Here is an 18,948-nt window from a genome sequence, read left to right as displayed (position 1 = left end):
CTGAGGAACAGAGAGAAAAAAGAATCTATGGAAATGAAAGAATTTTAAGAAAGCTATGTGACAACTCCAAGGAAAACAATACTTGCATAATAAGGGTATCAGGAGTAGGAGAGAGAGACAAAAGGAGAAAAAGTCTCTGAGGAAATAATTGTTGAAATTTCCTCAATCTGGGGAAGCAAATAGACACCCATGGCATGGAATCACAGAGTGCCTCTAACAAAAGGAACCCTTAGGAAGACAACATTAAGATGTATAATAATTGAAATGAGAAAATTAACAACAGTGAGAGGGTATTTATAAGGGAAAGCCCATTAGACTAACAGCAGAGAAACTTTTAGGCCAAAAAGAAGAGACATGAAATATTTAATGTGTTGAAACAGGACCTTTAACCAAAAACCCTCTACACAGCAAGATTATCATTCAAATGTGAAGGACAGATTAAACATATCCCAGATAAATGAAAACTGAAGGAAGTTATAACCACTAAGTTGGCATTACAGGATATGTAAACTGAACTTCTGTAGATGGAAATGTTCTTAAGCCTAAATAGTTTAACCAGTGAAAATAAAACCACAGTAAAGGTAGTAGACCAACTACTTACCAAGCAAGTATGAAATTAAAATAAAACAAAACTAGTAAAATCAACTATATAGAAAATCAGTCAAGGGATTAAAAAAAATGGGGATTATGACATCTAATAAAGTATGGATGAGGAAGAAGAATAAACAAATAAAAAACACTTTTAGATTGTGTTTTAAATAGATCAATCATCAACTTAACATAGACTGTTAAGTAGTTAAGAAGCTATCCATGAACCTTATGGTAACCACAAACCTAAATCCTATAGTACATACATTAAAAATTAAAAAAGGGAAATATAATCACAACACTAAAGAAAACTATCAAATAACAAGAGAAAAGTATAGGAGAGGAAGGAAGGAACAGAGAGGAGCTATAAAAACAATCAGAAAATAATGAATAAAATGGCAACAAATACATACCTATCAATAATTACCTTAAATGTAAATGGACTGAATGCACCAATTGAAAGACATACAGTGGCAGAATTGATAAAGAAAAAGACCCATCTATATACTGCCTACAAAAGACTCATTTCAGACCTATGAAGGGATGGAAAAAGATATTTCATGCAACTAATAGGAGAAAAAGCAGGAGTAGCAGTAATTATATCAGACAAAGTAGACTTTAAAACAAAGAAAATAACGAGACAAAGAAAGAAATTACATAATGGTAAAGTGGTCTGTCCAACAAGAGGATATAACCATTATAAATATCTATACAACCAACATAGGAACACCTAAATATGTACAACAAATACAAACAGAATTATAGGGGGAAACTGACTGTAAAACACTCATTTTAGGACACTTTAACACAACACTCACATCAATGTGCAGATAAACCAGACAGAAAATAAGGAAACAGAGGCACTGAACAACACATTAGATTAGATGGAGAATAGATATCTACAGAACATTCCACCCAAAAGCAGCAGGATAAACATTTTTCTCAAGCGTACATGAAATATTCTCTAGAATAGATCATATATTATGCCACATAAATAACCTTAATTAATTCTAAAAGATTGAAATTGTTTCAAGCAGTTTCTCAGACTCTAATTGTTGAAAACTAGAAATTAATTATACAAAAAGTAACAAAAAAGCCACAAAAATATGGAAGCTAAACATCATGCCACTAAATAACCAATGGATCAATGAACAAATCAAAACAGAAATCAAACAATACATGGAGACAAATGAAACAAAAATGTAACAGTCCAAAATTTGTGGGACACCACAAAAGATGTTTAAGAGGGAAGTACATAGCAATATGGGCCTACCTCAAGAAACAAGATCATTCCCAAATAAACAGTCTGGACTCACAATTAAAGAAATTAGAAAAATAAAAAATGAAACCCAAACTTAGTAGAAGGAGGGACATAATAAAGATCAGAAAAGAAAGAAAATGCAGAACAATAGAAATAATCAATGAAACCAAGAGCTGTTTTTTGAGAAGATATACAAAATAGACAAGCCCCTAGGCAGACTTATCAAGAAAAAAGAGAGTACAAATAAAGAAAATCAGAAATGAAAAAGGAACAGTCATAACAGATACCACAAAAATATGAAGATTTATTAAAGAATTCTATAAAAAATTATATGGCAATAAATTGGACCACCTAGATGAAATAGACAAATTCCTAGAAAAGTACAACCTTCCAAGACAGACCCAGGAAGAAACAGACAATCTAAACAGAACAATTACAGTAATGAAATTGAATTATCAATCAAAAATTCCCAATAAACAGAAGTCCAGAAGGAGATGGCTTCAAAACTGAATTCTACCAAACATTTAAAGAAGAGTTAATACCCTTCCTTCTTAAAGTATTCCAAAAAGTAGAAGAGGAGGGAGTACATCCAAACTCATTCTTCAATACAGAAAAATAAAATTATAGAGCAGTATCCCTGATGAGCATATATGCATAAAACCTCAACAAAATATTAGTGAACTGAATTCAAAATTACATTCAAAAGATTATCCATCATAACCTAGTAGCATTTTTTTCCACGGATGCAATGATAGTATGGTAGTCATAATTCAATCAATGTGATATGCCACATTAACAAAAAGAAGAATGAAAAACACATGATCATTTCAGTAGATGCTGAAAAAGCATTTGGCAAAATTCACCATCCATCATAATAAAGTCTCTGAACAAATGAATGGGTACAGAGAATATTTATCCCATCATAATAAAGACCATATATGACAAACTCACAACTAACATTGTACTCAATGTTGAAAAGCTTAAAGCTTTTCCTCTAAGTTCAGGAACAAGACAAGGATGTCCATTCTCAGCACTTTCATTCAATATAGTACTGGACGCCCTAGGCTTGGCAATCAGAAAATATGCAGAGATAAAAGGCATCAAAATGGAAAAGTTTAACTGTCAGTATTTGCAGATAATATGACATTATATATAGAAAGCCCTAATGACAACACTAAAAAACTATTAGAAATAATAACTGGATTAAGCAAAGTTGCAGGATGCAAAACTAATACTCAGAAATATGTTGTATTCCTATACATTAACAATGAACTAGCATAAAGAGAAATCAGGAAAACAATTCCATTTATAATTGCATTAAAAAGAACAAACTACCTAGGAATAAACCTAAACAAAGAGGTGAAAGACCTGAACTCAGTAACCTATGAGACACTCATGAGGAAAATTAATGAAAACACAAATAAATGGAAATCTATCCCACACTCATGGATAGGAAGAATTAATATTGTCAAAATGGAAATCCTACCCAAAGCAATTTACAGATTCAATGCAATCCCTATCAAAATACCAACCATATTTTTCAATGAACTAGAATAAGTAATCCTAAAATTCATATGAAACCACAAAAGACACTGAATATCTAAAGGAATCTGAGAAAGAACAAAGCTGGGGGTGTTATGCTCCCTGACTTCAAGCTATACTACAAAGCTACAGTAATCAAAACAATTTGGTGCTGGCAAAAGAAAAGACCCAAAAATCAATGGAAGAGAATAGAGAGCCCAGGTATAAACCCACATATGTATGGTCAGTTAATACATGATAAAAGATCCATGAATATACAATGGATAAAAGACAGTCTTTTCAATACTACTGTTGGGAAAACTGGACAACTACATACAAGAGAATGAAACTGGATCACTGTCTAACTCTATACACAAAAGTAAACTCAAAATACATCAAAGATCTAAATGGAAGATATGAAATCATAAAACTGTTAGAAAAAAACACAGGTAAAAATATCTTGAACATAAGCATGAGCAATTTTTTTCCTGAACACATCTCCTCCAGCAAGGGAAACAAAAAATGAATAAGTGGGACAACATCAAACTAAAACATTTCTGTACAGAAATGGACACCATCAGCAGAGGAAAAAGGCAATGTACAGTATGGGAGAATATGTTTGTTAACGGTTTATCTAATAAGGGGTTAACCTCCAAAATATATAAAGAACTCATACTCCTCAATACCAAAAAAAAACAAATAATCTGATTAAAAAATGGGCAGAGGACCTGAACATTTTTCCAAAGAAGAAATACAGATGGCCAACAGGCACATAAAAGATTTTCCAAATTACTATTCATTAGGAAACTGCAAATCAAAAAAAAAATAAGATATTACCTCACACCAGCTAGAAAGGCCATTATCCAAAAGATAAGAAATAATAAGTATTGGTACAGATGTGGAGAAAAGTGAGAACTCCTATACTGTTGGTGGGAATGTAAACTACTGTAGCCACTGTGGAAAAGAGTAAGAAGGTCCTTCAGAAAACTAAAAACAGAAATACCATATAACTAGTATTTCCACTTGTAGGAACTTACCCAATAGGAACAAAATTTCTGATTTGAAAATATATATACACCCTTATATTTATTGCTGCATTATTTACAATAGCCAAGATATGGAAGCAATTTAAATGCCTGTTAATAGATGAATGGATAAAGAAGAGGTGGTACATACATACAATGGAATATTATTTATCTATAAGAAAGAAATAAATCTTACTATTTGCAACAACATGATGGACCTAGAGGCTATTATGCTAGGTGTAATAAGCTGGATGGAGAAAGACAAATATCATGATTTCACTTATTTTTGGAATACAAAACAAAACAAAATGAATAAAATTGCAGTAGACTCATAAACACTGAGAAGACCATGCAGTAGGGGTTCAAATAGGTCAGTAGGGAGGGTGAAGGGGATTAAAAGTCACCAAAATTTTTAATCATAATGTAAGTTGGTCATGGAGGTGGTAGTACAACATGGAGAACAGAGCCTATGATTCTATAACATCTTCCTATGTTGACAGATAGTAACTGTACTAGTTGGGGGTGAGGATTTAATAATATGGGGGTAACTGTTGAACCATTGTGTAGTATACTTGAAACCAATATTAGATCATATATCAACATTATTTCAATAAAACAGTTTGTAAAAGACTTAAATGAAAGTAGCTATATGTAATGGAGCCAAACCCCTAAATTTATTGGCATGATATTTTATATCTTTTCCTTTTTCTTCGGCTTTTAAAAATCTAGGGAAAAATAGTTTGTTAAATAATAATCGTAGTTGATAAAAGGTAGGAAGGGTCATTTTGAATATTTTAGCAAATAATACAAATAAAATTTAAAAATGGACTATTTCATAGTTTCAGAGAAAAGTCTAAGATGTAATAAGATCTATCTATTCCTTCATGTTTACTGTATGCTACAAACTATCCTTAGGTCTTCACATTTCTTACTTCACTTAATCCTCAAAACTGCTTTATAAAGTAATGTTATTATTATTTCCATCTTAAGGATAAGTATTGAGGCACTGAGCAGTTATCAGCACAAGTTCATGCAGCTTATGAAATAAGAAGAGGAATTTCCAGGATGTCTGGCTCCAGAATGGATGCTCCTTACTGATATGATATGTTGACCATTAATTACAAGATTAAAATAAAATGACACTTATATGAAATATAATTTTTTTAAAACGTGGATTTATTTATTTTAGTCTTCCCATATTCTTACACTTATTTGTAAGTGAGATATTTATTTCAGAGTATTGTATGTGAATTATCAGCTGGGGATTATCTGGAAACCAGAGATTGAAAGTATTAACTCCCAAAGTTAGTCAGGCACCCAGATTCCTCCTTCTGTACCAACCTGTCCATGTGTTTAGGCAGGGATGTAAGATACGGAGAGCATTGTAATGGACATGGGATGGTAAGATCTTCACAGTGGCAGAGCCCAATATACTATGTGAAGCTCTGTGATACTAAAGGCCACTCACAGCCCTGCTCCCGTGATGGAGCTGTAGACAATGACAGAGATTGTGGGAAATAGTTAGAAATGACATGGATGTAGGAAATAAAGGATATCTACCTATCTGTCTATATCACCTACTATCATCTATATCTTAGTCCTCTTCCTGCTCAGTCCACTACAACTCAATTAACTTTGTGTGTCAAAAATGACAAGAATTTTTGGCATAGCAAATCTCATAAAGAGTTTGCTCTTGTCCTTTTGGTAATTCTGCCTTCCTATCATGTTTCTGGACAAAATTAATAAAGGAAAATATGGAGTAGAAGAGCCCTGTCGGGTTTATGGGATAAGAATTACTCTTCCAAGTAGCAAAGTATAAAATAGCAAACTGGCTTATCACGACTCTTTATGGTGCTTTAATCGAATGCTGATTATAATATCACTGCGTAATGCCAGTCAATAGTAGATCACCTCCCTTCCCTGATTGAACACTCACCAGCATGTCAGTTCTGAAGAGAAAGAGCTTCTGAGAAATAAATCCATAGATGCATGAGAGAAAGTCTGTGTATGTACATGAGGAGAAGACATGCAGGAGAATTAAAGCTGTTTACCTTTGAGGAAATAATTTAAAGGGATCACTGGAAACAGAAAATGAGGCACAAGGATATCAGGGATTGTAAATGGGACTGAAATAATTTTTTTTAGACTGAATTTTCAATAACCTTACATCCATTACTTTGACATTAAAAATTTGATGTCACAAAGAGCAAGTAAATTAAATGAGTTTTAGTTTGTGTTTCAGATTCTGTATTCAAGACTTTCTATTACACAACTGTAGTTATATTTGTAGTAAATTGATAAATTGAATAATTAATAAATTGCAATATCCAAAATAGATTTTTGATCTTTTATCATTTACTTAGGGCATTTTCAACATGGGGGAAAGCAATTTTATCTGGAGCAATATAGCAGAATGCTCAAACTTAGTAGTATTTGGAGCATTATCTCTCTGGGTACTATCATTAGACACCAATTACTCTTGGTCTACCCTGGGTGACCTGAGGGGACTGTAGTTTCCTAAGGTAGTATGTTCCAAGTTGAATTCCTAGAAGAAGAATGTAACTGAGTATTTTAGAGCTTCTGGCCTGATTAAAGACAGTAGCTGGAAAGCTCCATATAAAACATCTGCTCCTTTATTACTTTTTATCTCCTTTGCCTCTTTTCCTCCTCTTTTTCTTCACCCTCCCTTTCCTTCTCCTTCTCTTCTTATAACTCATTCTATAGAAAGCAGACCATTTATCTGCTGACAGGATGCAGAGGAACTTCTCCCTCCCTCAAAGTTACTTCCTCTTGGTCTTTTCAGGTATTAATGTAAAAGACCTGTATTCAAAATTGAAGTGCTTTATCCCTTATAAGCCAGACTGTATCTCCTATTTCTCCTCATTTTTAGCATGATTACTTATAGGTAGAGAGCACAAAATAATATTTATATATATTTTTGGTTACTCTAGTAGGATTTTTATGAATCAATCTACTACTTTCTATTTACTTAATGGTACTACTGGCATAAAAGCGAAACAGTCTATTAAGTTTGTATAAAATTCACATGCATTAAAATTCAACTTTTTCTGATTTATATAGAATGATAGAAGTGGCATTATCTCAATGGAATAAAAGTGCTGCACTCATAGAAATACTCAATACTTCAAAGTAGAGAAGAATAAATCAATTGGAATAAATCATTAGATTACTAGCAGTTTTTGAAACTTTTAACACTGTGACTTATAACAGAAGAGTAAAACTTATTTATTCATTTTTTTACTGTTTCCCGTTGAACCATCCTGGTATTTTCTGAAGGACTAGCACTGCATTTACTATTAATTTGTCCCCATGGTCAGGGGGTAAGCCTGCAGAGACTGGATCTAAGTCTAGGTAGGAAACAATAAATAATAAATAACAACAAAAATAATTTGCATTTTTCCAACACCCTCCAGCTGTGGAAGTCAAAGTGGTTCACAAACATTAATTAAGCTTCACAAGATTCCAGTAAGTGAGGCAAATAATGTTGTGTAGATGAGAAAAATAAAGAACTGAAAAGCTAAGTAACTAGGTGAAGGTCGTATACAAGTTAATAACAGATTTAGGAATATTCCCCCGTGGTCTCTTACATCCAAAATTATCTTCCCAACTTCACTGTTTGATTGTATCTTTTTATTTTTTTCAAATATGGCTTTCCTACTTCAAAAGAAAAATTTCTCTAAAGTTATTTGGCTGTTGAAATGACTGAGCTACAAATTTTGGGACTTATTATTAAAATTTTATTTGTTTATAATGTTCTATGCACCAATTTCCATAGTAAAAAATGTATAGTACCATTATGCCCTACTCTGTAGGAGGCTGACTCTGAACTCAGAAGGAAACCAGTACTAGGAAAAGGTAGATTGCTTTTTTTTTTTGGTGGGGGGGGGGGTTAGATTACTTTTGTTATGTTACTATTGCCTATGAATTTGTCAGTTGTAAAGGTGCTGAAACTGATGGGAACACAGCTAAACTAATATTTAAAAATCCAGGGAAACATGGAATAATCTGAATTTTCAATTATCTAATGACCCTGCCAATATATGAGCTGACCACACACATTTTATATTTCATACATTTCATATTCAGGTCCTAATATTCTAACTGCTCACATCGAAGAAATAAATTGTAAGTGACAAATGTATTCATATATTTTAGAACACTTTTATTTGAGGTAGAGGGAGTTCTTAGTTTACTTGACAACTATTTGTGGTTGTTCTTCTTGTATCTTGGATGTTGGGTATTAAATAGGCAATTAATATGTGCAAGTGCAAGGAACTAGTGTTTGGGAATGAAAAAATGTAGGTATCTTTTCATTAGGGAATGTCCCTTGCTGATACATTCAATTTTAAATAACAAGACAAATATAGAAAGAAACCATTAAAATGCAGAAAAATAGTGTCCTTTATGTGTTTTATAGACAGTCTAGATTGTTAGCAAACTTAACTAGAACATGACTGCTATACGGGCTGTTTAATTTATCACAATTAAAGGTTCCATTAAATAATCAAGATTGCCATAAGCCTAGCCTCTCAAATGAGAAACTTAGTGCTGAGAGAAGCTGAGTGGGTGCACAGGGCTTTGGACCTCTATTTCCCACAGCTGCGAAAACATAATTTGAGTCAGCCTTTCCATCATCTTTTATCTGCCATGTGTCTGTTTTCTTCAAGGTACAAATTAATGATCACAGAAATAAAAAGTACATTTTTTAAGGATTTTTTTCCCCCCAAAGAAAAAGGATGTGGAATTAAGTGGGGTTGGAGAAATTGATAATATTTATTATTAAGGGCAGAGGAAAGAGGATGCAAAATCAAGGGCAATGAAATGGGTGAGAGGAAAGGCAAATCGTTTAAAGGAGCAAATGTAACGGAAGTTGGCAAAAAGAAGTTAGAGAAAGAGTTCATATCAGCTGCCACATGCCCATTCCTATTCATGCTCATTCCTAGTGATGGAGTCAAAGTAAATTTCAGAGGAAAAGCAGGCAGCTTCTGAGACTTAAATCAGTGTTTTCCTTCTAATATACCATAAAGAAACTAATTTAAATTTGGGAAAGAAAATATATGAATAAATTACAAATGTCTTTAGTTGCTGCAAGATTTTGACTGTGGACAGCCAACTTGAATTTTATGTTCTATGTACTCTTGTCAATGGTGCCAAATACATGACAGGCTTAGCTAAATACTTTCCCTGATACTAAACAAGGAAACAGAATAATATTCTAATAATGCCTAAATACTCTATACACACAAATATCCTCACAATTGATGCATATCTAATGAAGAAGAATTGAAATAGCAAAATAAACACCTGTCAAATGATTATGCAATATTTATAATTACATTTCACATTATTCTAAAAGATATAATAATATTTTCCAAATGAGTTTTAGGACTAGCAATTCTAATGTTTCCTAGAAAATAAATCTCTAGTTTCTTTAGGAATCACTGAACATAAGTTACCAAAGAATATTAAGTTTAAGTGGGGGTACTTCCCACTGAGTGACAGTGTGTAATGACATTGATGTAATTTAGGATACAATTTGAAAGTTATACCATTTTCACCTCAGGGTGAATCTTTGCATACCTGTGTCTACAATGAAAACCTTAGACTTATAATGTGTTCTGTCATGTTTCAAGTTACCACACATGTAATTTAAATTGATAAACTAGATATTGTTGAAACTTAGGAAATGCCATACAATGAAGCACAATATACTTAATGTATTAACTGATGACAGATGATACATATATAGATAAGTAGGCATGTAGATATAAATATATATATTATAAAGAGCATAAACACATTTATATAATAAATATGCATACTTCTGAAAAGTGAAAGGGAGATGTATCCAGATGTCAGCAACTCTAAAATTCTGTTTTTTGAAGGTGTTTCTCAATTTTTAATGTTGAAAAGGTTAAGTGCAACACTATATTTTCTTTAACGTTTTCATGTTGTTCATTAGAAATCTTTGATCTTGCACCTTGTAACTGAGTCCATCCAGTAGATTTCAATTCTTTTTCTGTGTTTATGCCTCAAACTAAACATTGAGACCATTTTCCTGGCCATATACCATCATGTCTTCTTTCCTGGACACAGTTGTCTCACATGGGTGAGCACAGCAGCTGTCCACTGATATGATCACTACTGAGCTATTTTTCTCCAGTTCACTGTGTCCAGTTAACAACGCAGCAAGCCAGCCAATGTTCACACTGGGGTAGCATCTTCAAAAACCATACTTTAAAAAAATTACATAAAATTTGGAATCCAAATGCCTTAAATGTTTTTGCATTATGCTTGACAAAATCACTGAGTGCTTTCCTGGGTGTACATCTTGTTTTAAAAAATAAAAGATTCTATACCCAGGGATATATTGATAGACTTTTGCAGGTAAGTTGAGAAATAATTGAATTTTCATCAGAACCACAAAAATCTGTTACTGTTTACGTATTGACCACTACCTGATTATTTTACCTCCTTAAAACATACATTTGTTTTATGTTTTTTGACCTATATTATTAATTGTTTGTACAGTTACTGTTTGTTAAAAGATATGTTTTAAAAATATTTTTACTGTTTGCAATATTATTTTATTGAGTCTTTCAAAAAATATGTATTGGTTTTAGTCTATTCCCACTGAAAGACTGCTTTAGTTTCTGTGTCAGGCCTGTTCTGCTTATTGCCAGGTTGATGAATCTGTTTGAGAGCCCTGTTCTTTTGCCAGTCCGTCCTTGACCTCAAAGAGATAATGGCTGAGCCGTGATGAAGGACATGAATCTTCATATTCAGGGAAACAATTACTACAATAGGATTAAAATAAGTAAACAAACCCTCTTTGGTACAGTCTGTGGTACTAACACAAAGTTAACATCCTATAATTAAATATGAACCAATAGAAAACAGGCAGATAGATAACTTCAAAACAATAACAAACATAATGATTATAATAATCTAATTATAGCAACAACAATAATAATAATTGTTAACATCAGAATGTTAGGATGCAGAAGATGCAGGGTTAATACCCTAAAATTACTGTGGAAAAATAACAATTAGTGTAGAATTACTTATGTCACTAAAATATTATACGAAAATGAGGATAAAGTTAAGGTATTTAAGCAAGTAAAACAACAAACTAACAATCATGCAATCATGATCCATTAATGCAACAACAATCATAACAATAAATGAAAGAACTAGTAGAGAATATGTTTTAAGAGTAAAAAATAACTCAGGAAGAAAGTAGGATGTAGTAGGAAGTGTTGAGTAAAGAAATTGATATACATATCAGTAAGTCTAATAAAGAATGTTTTGAATAATAAAACCATAATAATTATGATTACTTTTGTACATGCAAAAGCAAAGATAAATGAAAATTTTGATAATAAAATCTAAGATAGTGATTGGAATTAAAGCATTATAAAACTTTTTGTTACTCTAGAGGAGGGTGGATTACAAAATATCTTGTTTTGCTTTTATTTTTAAATTCAGAATACAGGTAAAAAAATTGTAAACATAACCACTAAAAATCTTCAGGTAGAGTTTTTAACATCTAAACCAGAAGTGGGACAAAAATGAAAGGAACAAAAGAGGTAAAGAAAATGACTTGTAAAGGTAAAACACAACAAAAGTTCAGATTCATAGACAAATTTAACAGTTATCATAGCAAATCACAGTCCATTCACCATTTAAAAATCAGAGAAACTAATCCACTTGTATGCAATTTAAAATAGACAATGCTGGAAGTTCAGTAGATCCAAAAGATTGATAAATGATTAAAATGAAATCCTAGCCTCTCTCTCCTCTTGACTTCACTCTTATGACTTCTTCCATCCACCCTAAAGTCAAGACAAACAGAGATCCTTTATTTTCCTCAAAGATAGCATGCACATTACATTCTCAAGGTCTTCTATTTACTGTCCTCTTATTCTGGAATGCTCTTTCTTCCAGAACATTCTTAGCCTTAGGTATCAGCTCAAATGTCCCTTTCTCAGAAAGACCTTCCCTGATTCATCCTAACTATAGTAGATTCTAGCATGAGGTTCTATTTCTTTTCTTTTTTTTTTTGAATTATTATTTTTTTATTAAGGTATTATTGATATACACTCATGAAGGTTTCACATGAAAAAACAATGTGGTTACTACATTCACCCATATTATCGTGTTCCTCCATACCCCATTGCAGTCACTGCCCATCAGTGTAGTAAGATGCCACAGAGTCACTATTTGCCTTCTCTGTGCTGCACTGTCTTCCCATGATCCCCCCCACACCATGTATGTCAATCACAATACCCCTCAATCCCCTTCTCCCTCCCTCCCTTTCCACCAAGCCTTTCTCACTCCTCCCCTTTGGTAACTGATAGTCCCTTCTTGGAGCCTGTGATTCTGTTGTTTTGTTCCTTCAGTTTTGCTTTGTTGTTATACTCCACAAATGAGGGAAATCATTTGGTATTTGTCTTTCTCCACCTGGCTTATTTCACTGAGCATAATATCCTCCAGCTCCATCCATGTTGTTGCAAATAGCAGGATTTCTTTCTTTTTTATGGCTGAATAGTATTCCATTCTGTATGTACCACCTCTTCTTTATCCATTCATCCAATGATGGACATTTAGGTTGCTTCCATATCTTGGCTAATTTAAATAGTCCTGTGATAAACAAAGGGGTGCATACGGTTTTTTGAATCTGAGAAATTATGTTCTTTGGGTAAATTCCTAGGAGTAGAATTCCCATGTCAAATGGCATTTCTATTTTTAGTTTTTGAGGAACTTCCATATTGCTTTCCACAATGGTTGAACTTGCTTACATTTCCACCAGCAGTGTAGGAGGGTTCCCCCTCCTCTGCATCTTTGCCAGCACTTGTTGTTCTTAGTCTTTTTTGATACTGGCCATCCTAACTAGTGTGAGGTGATATCACAGTGTGGTTTTTATTTGTATTTCCCTGATAATTAGTGACATGGAATACCTTTTCATGTGCCTGTTGGCCATCTGAATTTCTTCTTTGGAGAAGTGTCCATTCATATCCTCTGCTCATTTTTTAATGGGGTTATTTGCTTTTTTGGTTATGGAGGCATGTGAGTTCTTTATATATTTTGGATGTTAACCCCTTGTCGGTATCTAATTTATAAATTTATTCTCCCATACTGTAGTACACCTTTTTGTTCTGCTGCTGGTGTCCTTTGCTATACACAAGCTTTTTAGCTTATTATAGTCCCATGTGTTCATTTTTATTTTTATTCTCTTTATTTTCTTTATAAAACTTGTTACAATCTGTAATTATCTTAAATATTAATTAATTTACTAGTTTATTGTTTCTTTCTTCCCAAGTCATCTCCATGCAGGATGAGACTTTGTTTTGTTCATTGTTGAATACTCAGAATCTGAAAAGCTCCATGTTTTAAGACAGTAACTAAATATTATAATATAATTAGAGAATATATAACATTCCTTTATATTAAAGAATGACTCTTTTCCCCTAAAACAATGGGAATGTGCAAGAACAGGAAGCTTTTGTCTTATTACCTGCTTATAAATACTGGGAATTTTTTCACAGCTTTATTGAGATATAATTAACATATAACATATATAAGTTTAAGGCATACAATGTGATGATTTGATACAAATGTATACCACAAAATGATTACCACCATAAGGTTAGTTAACCTTCATCACCTCATATAATTACCTTTTGTGTGTACGTGGTGATAACATTTAAAATTTACTCTTAGTAAGTGTCAATTGTATAATACATAATTTTAACCATAGTCATAGTGGTGTACATTAGAAACCCAAAGTTATGCATTTTATAACTAGAAGTTTATACTGTTTGACAGCATCTCCCCATATCTCCTGCCCCTTTGCCCCTGATAGCCATCATTCTACTTCTATTTCTAGGAGTTCAGCTTTTTCTCTGTCTGACTTATTTTGCTTAGTATAGCATCCTTAAGATTCACCTATGTTGTCAAAAACGCAGGATAGCCATCTTTTTTATGTTTGAATAATCTTCCATTGCGTATATGTATTTTTTTAAATATTGGGTTTTAATAATATTGTCTATGCTTATTTAACAAGGAAAGGATATATTCATTATTTTGTATCTAAGTTTTTTTTTATTTCTTCCTCTCCACTTTGAGTTTAGTTTGCCCACATTATCTAATTTCTAGCAATTGATGCTTTGTTGATTGCTTTTCAAACTTTTATCTTTTTTAAAACACAAATTATGGCTAAATATGTTCCTCCATCCTGCTTTAGTTTCATGCACAAGTAATGTGAAATTTTTAAGTAATTATAAAATACTTTTTATCTAAATTTGATGTATGAATTACTTGAAAGTGTATGTCTTATTGTCTAAACATACGTATTTTCATGTCATATTTCTTTGTTAATTACTAATATAAGGGCATTATATTATGCCTCACAATTTATGTGGTTTCAATCCATTAAAGAGTCTCTATTTAACTATGTCATCTGCTGTTAAGTCTGTCCATGGAGTTCTTAATTTCAGTTAGTGCATTTTTTTGTATAGTTGCTTTAAAATTTGTATTGGGTGTTTTAGCTGAAGCACATGCGGATATATTTCATATGGTGCCAATTTATTTTTAGTTTTCTTTTCTTGCCTTCTCATATTTCTAGTTATTTTTAATTGTGTGCATATACATGCAGGGTAGCAGGGAGAAGTAACTTGAATCTCAGAATAATGTCTTCCATTAGAGATTTAATTTTTATTCTTCCAGAAGGCTGAGATATACCATCAAACCAGGGTCAGTGCAATCCAACTTCTGAGCTGAAGGCATTTAATATCTGAATGGTGGTTCCTTTGAGGAAATATTTACCCTAAGCTTACCCTTAATGCCAAGATGTGGCCTTTTGGAGTCTCTATAAAAGTATTTCCACAGTTTTTGCAACATTGCTAGACTATGAATTCCAGTATCTTTACCCAAAGCACTGTAGGCTGTCTCAAATTCTATTATACATACCAGGCTTTTAACCATCCTCAGGTTAATAAGCAAATGGCTTTACACAAGTGCTCATTTATCCTCAACACACTCAGATATCATCTTCGTTAGTTTTTTACCACTTTTTTTGAATTCCTTAATTAATGTAGATGGTTTTAAAAATAATATTTTGTTAGTTTTTCTAGGACAGGATGGTTGGCCTGAATTTCTCAAAGAGCTATAACTGTTACTTGACTTCAGAGTATTAATTCCTATTTATTTGAAATATATTTCATAAAAAAATCTATTGTGCCCATGAAATTTCTAATTTTGAAAAGTTGCTTAGGTTTATTTCATTATTGGTAATGAACATTGGTAAAAAAAATTCACAATTTTTTTTACCAATGTTCCAAAGACATATAAGTTACATTTATATTATTTGTTGTAAGAATATTGATGTTTTTCATATTATTGTTTGTAATGACTCTACTGCTATTTTATTCATTTTGTTTGGCTTTGTTTTGTTTTTATATTCCACAAATAAGTGAAATCATATGGTACTCATCTTTCTCTGCCTGGCTTATTTCACTTAACATAATACCTTTTAGGCCCATCCATGCTATTGTAAATGGCAGGATTTCTTTCTTTTATATGGCTGAATAATATTCCAGCGTGTGTATGTACCACCTCTTCTTTATCCACCCATCTATTGGTGGATACTTTGGTTGCTTCCATATCTTGGCTATTATAAATAATGCAAATATTGTAAATATAATAAATAATAGTGATAAACATGAGGGTGCATATATCTTTTTGAATCAATGGTTTTATTTCCTTTGGATAAATTCCTAGAAATAGGATTACTAGGTTGTACAGCATTTCTATTTTTAGTTTTTTGAGGAAACTCTATACTGCTTTCCACAGTGGCTGCACCAATTTATACTCTTACCAATAGTATTGGATGGTTCCATTTTTTCTATGTCCTTGCCAACACTTGCTATTTCTTGTCTTTTGGATAGTAGCCATTCTAACTGGTATGAGGTGACATCTCATTGTGGCTTTGGTTTGCATTTCCCTGATGATTAGAGCTGTGGAGGATCTTTTTATGTGTCTGTTTGCCATTGTATTTCTTCTTTGGAAAAATGTGTGTTCAGGTCCTCTGCCCATTTTTAATCAGGTTATTTGATTTTTGGTGTTGAGGTATAGGAGTTCTTTATATATTTTGGATGTTAACCCCTTATCAGAAAAATCATTTACAAATATTTTCTCCCATACTGTGGGATGGCATTTTGTTCTGCTGAAAGTGTCCTTTGCTACACAGGAGCTTTATAGTTTGATGTAGTCTCACTTGTTCATTTTTTATTTTGTTTCCCTTACTCAATGATATGTGCCCAGTAAAAACAGCTCTTGTTTATGTTCAAGTTTATGTTTCCTTCTAAGAGTTTTATGGTTTCATGTATTACATTTAAGTCTTTGATCCATTTTGAGTTTAATTTTATGTATGGAGTTAGACAGTAATTTTATTCTCTTGCATTTAGCTGTCCAGTTTTCCTAACACCAGCTGAAGAGGCTGTCTTTTCTCCACTGTATATTCATGGATCCTTTATCACATATAAATTGACTATGTATACATGGGTTCATATCTGGGGTCTCTATTCTGTTCCATTGATCTATGTGTCTGTTCTTATGCTGGTATAATACTGTTTTGATTACTATAGCTTCATAGTATAGCTGGAAATAAGGGAGCACAATACCCCCAGTTTTGTTTTTCTTTCTTGGAATAGTTTTGGCTATTTGAGTTCTTCATGGTTTATGTGTATTTGGGGATTATTTGCTCTCTTCATTGAGAAATGCCATTGGTATTTTGTTAGGGATTGCATTGAATCTGTAAATTTCTTTTGGCAGGATGACAATTTGAGAGTATTAATCCTCCTATCCATGAGCATGGGATAGATTCCCATTTATTTGTGTCCTTAATTTCTCTCAAGAGTTTTTAGAGTACAGGTCTTTCACCTCTTTGGTTAGGCATATTCCTAGTTTTTTTTTTTGTTATTTCTGATGCAATTGTAAATGTAATTGTTTTCCTGATTTCCCTTTCTGCTAATTCATTGTTAGCATATAGGAACACAACAAATTTATGTTTATTAGTTTTGTATTCTGCTACTTTGCTGAATCCAGTTATTAGCTCTAATAGTTTTATTGAAGAATCTTTAGGGTTTTCTATGTATAATATCATGTCATCTGCAAATAGTGACAGTTTAACTTCATCCTTACCAATTTGTATGCCAATTATCTCTGTTTTTTCTGATTGCTGGGGCTAGGACCTCTAGTACTATGTTTAATAAAAGTGGTGAGAATGGACTTTCTTGTTTTGTTCCTGATCTTAGAGGAAAAGGTTTCAACTTTTTGCCATTCAGTATGATGTTAGCTGTGTTTTTGTCATATATGGCCTCTTTAATGTTGAGGTACATACCTTCTATACCCATTTTCCATTATGTTGAGAGTTTTTATTATGAATTGATGTTGAATTTTGTCAAATGCTTTCTCAGCATCTACTGAGATACTCTTTCATTTTTTACCCTTCTTTTTGTGAAGTCACATATACATTTAGACAGATTTTATCTTTTATTGATTTTTCTTTGCCTATTTCTTTATTTTTAGCCTTTCCATGTCTTTTTATTATAAGTGTATGCATTTTAACATAATCTACATTAAGAAATTCATTAATTTTAACAAAATCTGGCAATACTTTTAAAATTGAGAAAAAAATGGTATACTTCTCTTTTCCTTCAATTTTTACTGTATGATATTATTGATTTGCCCTTGTTAATTTGTCTCTCATTTACTATTTTTAAATTTCTTTGGTGAAGTTGTCATTTTTATTTTTCTTCTCCTTGTTATTTTGGAAGATATATGTTTTCTTTTATTTCAATGTTACTTTTCATTTATTGTGCCATTGTTCCTACCATAATGTAAGATAAATAAAGTGGTGGGCAAGATGCTAGATTATTTTAATGAACTGTATCCATAAGTATTTAAGAAAGGTACTGGGTAATTTTCACTAACAAAGAAACCAAAAAGACAGCGAATTAATTGAGATATGTGTTTCTTTCTTTATCTCACCTTGACGGACAAAGATTCAAGTTTAGTATGGTTGTTTTGCTCTGCAATCATTTGGGGTACCAGGTATCCTTCTACCTCATAACTTTACCATTCCCATATCTACATGTTAAAAATTTCTTCATAAACATCACATGAGCTTCTAGTCCATAAGAAGGAATAAAGAATTCAAATGGGAATGAATCACTTCTTTTTTTTTGTTAAAGTATAGTTGACATACAACCTTATATTGGTTTCCAGTATACAACATAGTTTCTACCATTATCTATATTATTAAATGCTCACACCAACTGGTATAGTTACTATCTGTCAACACAGATGATGGTACTGAATTATTGGCTATGTTCTTTATGCTGTACTTTCATTCCTGTAACCAATTTATATTGTGATTGAGATTTTGTGCCTTTTTGCCCCCTTCACCTGTTTTGCCCTCCCCCACAGCCTCTCCTCCACGGTAACCCCAGGTCCTTCTCTGTCTATGCG

Source organism: Manis javanica, chromosome 13 (genome assembly GCF_040802235.1).
Source record: "Manis javanica isolate MJ-LG chromosome 13, MJ_LKY, whole genome shotgun sequence".
Lineage (NCBI taxonomy): Eukaryota > Metazoa > Chordata > Mammalia > Pholidota > Manidae > Manis > Manis javanica.
Note: the sequence above shows the minus strand (reverse complement) of the source record.